This window comes from Nannobrachium achirus (genome assembly GCF_963921795.1).
Source record: "Nannobrachium achirus genome assembly, chromosome: 21".
NCBI classification, from domain to species: Eukaryota; Metazoa; Chordata; class Actinopteri; order Myctophiformes; family Myctophidae; genus Nannobrachium; species Nannobrachium achirus.
The window spans coordinates 32,732,669-32,738,668 of record NC_137828.1 but is presented as its reverse complement, the minus strand read 5'-3'; positions in this window follow the sequence as shown (position 1 = coordinate 32,738,668).

Sequence of the window (6,000 nt, the reverse complement as noted above, 5' to 3'; positions counted from 1 at the left end):
GTCTATATTTCAGATATGGAATGTAGATTGAGCGTCAATGGAATCATTCAAACAGGCTATGATTTCTGTGCTTTTGGAAATGTATGTCCCATTGTCCATTTGTGAATGCCCATATAGCCTACTAATACAATGATACCTATTTTAGCTCCATGGTTAAACCAAATTCTTACAGAACACACATTGTTTTGGGGAAAGAAAATAAACGTACAAAGGTTTAACAAAAATATATATTTAATAAAATTTCAGGAAGACTTCCTAAGTAGTTAAAACTGTAATACATGTCCAACTCCATCATTGTGCTTTATGCATCTAACAGAAAATCTACTACTGTATGGGGATATTAAATACTATATAGAAACCATTAGAAAAGTAGAAAAAGTATTCTACAAAGAAAATACTGCCAAATGTGGTTACCCGATGTACAGTATATATACAGTAACGTTGAATATAATTACATTTTTCATTAATGGCATCTGTTATCCTTGTAACAGAGACCACATTTGTCACAAAAGACAGATATCACTTTGTGCATTAGAAGTAGTTTTAAGAGCACCTAACATTCAATGAAGTCAGAAATCCCAAATTGTGAACACAAGCCATACTGAACAATAAACTAACGTCACAGAGGAAATGCAAGCTGTTAGAACGAGCCACCGAAACGAACACGGTGCTGCAAAAGTTGTACTTTGTCCAAATGGCTTTGGCACTGCATGTGCACTTGTGGTACTCTCACCAATCTGTTGTTGTCAGGAATCGTGTTTTCTAGCTTTTCTCATCTTCTTGAACTTCTCTTGCCTGAGCGTCTCTCCTTCCAGGGAGGAGAGCTCAGATATCCTCTGGATGAACGAATGAGAGGCCCCTGCCACAGGATCAGGATAGGACCAGCCTGAAGTGTGGTGTGGAGAGAGAGATGAGGTCATATACATTAAATACAACAGAATACAGTATGACAAATACAATGCTCACAAGTAAATTAACAGCATTAAGCACACACCGCTGAGTGAGACATGTAAGCTACTGTATGACAACAGATATGCATCATGCATCCGACAATGATCAAATAATACCAGCAAATGTTTTAGCGTTTGTTTGAACAGGCTTAAACTAAAGTTGAGAGGGATTTGCCATTGGATGGTGACAGTGTGATACTATACAATGCCTAGCCACAACCCATTTGATATTCTTGTGCCAAAACCAATAATGTTTTCAAATAGGCTACTGTTTGACAGCCTGTTCTGTCACACATTTCATTAAGAATACCAGTGCATGCGGTAGGTTTCAGCTGGGCTAGGAAACACATACATGGGCCAGAGTGAGTTCAAAGATGGTGCAACAAGATACGATAAGATAGCATCATGATAGTTTGTCAGGAGATGTTCCATAAAGCCTATGTTTTTCAGCAAGCTACTCCATTATATGATGGAGTATAAAGTCAGCTAAAGACCTCTTCTCCCATTTTGTAACAGACCTGGCATTTAACTGACAATTCAGCACAGGACTCAAAGGGTTCGCTTGTAGGCAGAGCAGCATACATAAAACAGAAGTTTGCTACTATATATCATTGTTGTAAACACCTGTTTACAGGTTGAAGGTTGGATGATCTTTGTACCACAACAAATACCTGAGGATGGGAGAACGTGTACTTATCCACCTTCAACCTGGTGTCCCTATTTTGGCTATGTCATTATAGGTGAAACTTTCACCTATAATGACATACCGGTAGCCAAAATAAACCAAGTAAAACAAATAATAATAATTAAATGGTGAAAATAGCTGAAATAGCTGACGTAGATCAGCTATTTTCATTATTCTTTTTAACAACTTACTAGAACATTTGGTTCAGAATCAAAACAAAATAAACATAACATAAAACATAAAAACATACTTTTATGATCGCCTCCCAGAGTGAATAGGTTGCAGGCTCGATAATTCACCTTGGGCCTGCAGAGCAGAAGGCCAGCGGAAGAAATGCATATATTTAGCAAGAACTGATGGACTCAAAGTCATGATTAGATTTTGGTTTGGTTTGTAAATAATACCTGTTGAACTTGTAACTATCCATTGAGAAAGCACTTCTTCCATTGAGGACCAAGGCTGAAGGAAAGAGGATAGCTGGACTTGTATTCAGGTCATATTCCTCAAAGGAGCTGGAAGAACAAGTTGAAGATGGTGTATCATTAAAAATACTAGAAGCTGGGCCGCCCTTCGGGCGGCCCAGCGTCTAGTCGGCGACCTGGCCAACTCGGAACAACGTAAATAGGGAATGAATGCCCCGCCCTTTAATGCAAACCCCATTATACCTGTTGTCATAGGACCCGTTTTGACCATCTGTTTGCCTGTGTCCATTTATGCCCATATATGGAGATATCTGTTATCTGTCTGTCTGTCAGCGTCCATTTTATGTCCATATATGGAGATCACTGCAGATATAGTTCTGGGTCCATTTTATGCCCATATATGCCCATATATGGAGATATCTGTCTATTTGCGTCCATTTCACGCCCATATATGGAGATCTCTGAATCTGTCTGTCTGTGTCCCTTTATGCCCGTATATGGAGATCTTTGTGATTCTGCGTAAATTTTATGCCCATATATGCCATTTGCGTCCATTTTATGCCCATTTATGGAGATCTCTGTATCCGTCTGTCTGTGTGTCTGTCTGTGTCCCTTTATGCCGTATGAGATCTCTGAATCTGTCTGTCTGTGTCCCTTTATCCATTTTATGCCCATATATGGGGGCATTCATTTTATGCCCATATATGGAGAACGCGCGTGCCCGTGGGACGAACGGTTCTCATATGGGGGCATTCATTTTATGCCCATATATGGAGAACGCGCGTGCCCGTGGGACGAACGGTTCTCGAGATACGCGGATTACCTACATACATACACACTCACAGAGATTTTTTGTTGACTCATGTGGCGTACGTCTGCCCATATATGCCCATATATGGAGATATCTGTCTATTTGCGTCCATTTCACGCCCATATATGGAGATCTCTGAATCTGTCTGTCTGTGTCCCTTTATCCATTTTATGCCCATATATGGGGGCATTCATTTTATGCCCATATATGGAGAACGCGCGTGCCCGTGGGACGGAACGCGCGTGCCCGTGGGACGAACGGTTCTCGGAGATCTCTGAATCTGTCTGTCTGTGTCCCTTTATCCATTTTATGCCCATATATGGGGGCATTCATTTTATGCCCATATATGGAGAACGCGCGTGCCCGTGGGACGGAACGCGCGTGCCCGTGGGACGAACGGTTCTCATATGGGGGCATTCATTTTATGCCCATATGGAGAACGCGCGTGCCCGTGGGACGAACGGTTCTCGAGATACGTGGATTACCTACATACATACACACTCACAGAGATTTTTTGTTGACTCATGTGGCGTACGTGATGTCAGAGCCTTTTATGAAGTGATGTCACAATGAGTCAGAGCTTTCGCCGATTTCCTCAGAAACAGCCTGATGTCAACAATCAACCCCGCATAAGGAGATTCCGAACGTTTCGCGCCGGTTTGGGAAAACCGCGCGTCGGGTCGAGACCCGGCACTGCACTCCGTGCCGTGGCCATATATGGGGGCATTCATTTTATGCCCATATATGGAGAACGCGCGTGCCCGTGGGACGGAACGCGCGTGCCCGTGGGACGAACGGTTCTCGGAGATCTCTGAATCTGTCTGTCTGTGTCCCTTTATCCATTTTATGCCCATATATGGGGGCATTCATTTTATGCCCATATATGGAGAACGCGCGTGCCCGTGGGACGGAACGCGCGTGCCCGTGGGACGAACGGTTCTCATATGGGGGCATTCATTTTATGCCCATATGGAGAACGCGCGTGCCCGTGGGACGAACGGTTCTCGAGATACGTGGATTACCTACATACATACACACTCACAGAGATTTTTTGTTGACTCATGTGGCGTACGTGATGTCAGAGCCTTTTATGAAGTGATGTCACAATGAGTCAGAGCTTTCGCCGATTTCCTCAGAAACAGCCTGATGTCAACAATCAACCCCGCATAAGGAGATTCCGAACGTTTCGCGCCGGTTTGGGAAAACCGCGCGTCGGGTCGGGTCGAGACCCGGCACTGCACTCCGTGCCGCGGCGGGGAACGCGCGTGCCGAATCTGAAGCCGGTGGGACGAACGGTTCTCGAGATACGCGGATTACAAACACACACACACACACGCAGAGACTTCTCGCATTTATAGATAGATATAACTTAACTAATACGGAATGTCTGTCTGTCCGCCGTCTTTCTGTCTGCGGTCTGTCTACAGTACTCTGCCGTCAGAGTACTGACGTCACATACTGGCCTGGACACGGAACACCATATATGGGCATAGGACACGGACACTATTATGTACAACGGGTGAGGTTTGCAGATGACACCACGGTTATAGGACTAATATCCAACGATGATGAGAGGGCCTATAGGAGGGAAATTGAAGAGCTAACCCTATGGTGCCAGAATAACAATCTCTCTCTAAATGTTAGTAAAACAAAAGAGATCATCGTTGACTTTAGGAAGTCTAAAGTCAATCACAGTGCCTTAACCATAAATGGTTCACCTGTAGACATAGTGGACAGTTTCAAATTCCTGGGTGTTCACATAACAAACTCACTCACATGGTCTCTAAACAGCAAAGGTATCCTTAAGAAAGCGCAGCAGCGATTGTACTTTCTGAGGCACCTCAGGAGATTTGGCCTGAGCACCAAGGCTCTTGTAAATTTCTATCGCTGTACCATAGAAAGTGTTTTGACAGGATGCATCACAGTGTGGTTTGGTAACGTGACTGTTCAAGACAGTAAACAGTTACAGAGAATTGTGAAGAGAGCTGCCAAAATCATTGGCACAGAATTACCACAGCTACACACAATCTATAACACACGCTGTAAGAAAAAGACAGAGAACATCTTAAAGGACAGCAGTCATCCCGCCCATTCCCTGTTCTATCTCCTCCCATCCAAAAAACGTTACCAGAGCATCTCATCGCACACCACCCGTCTCAGTAATAGTTTTTATGCTCAAGCAATCAGGTTGCTTAACGAAGAGATGAAAGCGAGACCTAGGTAGTCATGTGCACTGTACGCAGTTTTTAAACTGTACACTGTTACACTGTATGGTTTTTGTTGTTTTTGGGTTGTCTTGGGTGACTTGGGTGACGTTGTTGTCTTGTTGTTGTGGTTTGATGTTTTTGTGTGTAATAAGGCTGAGAGTGCTCCTGGCACAAGCATTTCATTGTATGTCTGTACCTGTATGGATATGCATGTGACTAATAAACCTGAACCTGAACCTGATACTGCCCTGTGTACTGCACATGCGTCCCCGCCATGGTAACATCTGCATGCTGAAACAATGCCCAAATTTGGAGATGACTGACTATATTTATCCAGCTCTTTAGTAAACAGAAAACATATATTTTAGGTCATGAATCGGATATGAATCCAATCACGAAAAATAACTCATACAGGATAGATAAAATACAAATTTAACAAAATTAGAGCGCAGACAAAATTGATTGAAACCGGTGTAAAAGTATTTTCTCTTTACTGAAGAGCTGGAGGGACCACTGTTACTGAGCGAACACTCTAGAATGTATTTTTAATTGTAACCAAATAAAATCAATTAAGTAGGCAACCTTTGAGGAATTGTGCAAATTCAGTCAAATTGTTGTCAAATGGGAAATTATAAAACATAGTTTTCTTTCTTTATTAATCTTAATTTTCTGTCATCCGTTGAACACTGATTTAATTGAATCACTGTATTTGTCAACCCCATAACTGTGATATTAATAATAATCTGCTTACCCGAGGGTGAAGGGTCGGACTACAGGGCCTTGGGAAAGCTCCTTGGGGAAGCTGAAATGAAGCAGGTTGCCAGTCCTGGGCACATGGTACTCTCTTGGCAAAGGGGTAATCAGTGTCTTCTCTAATCTCTCATCTGGAAACAAAAGCAATGAACGCTTTCAGAAGAGAATGAAA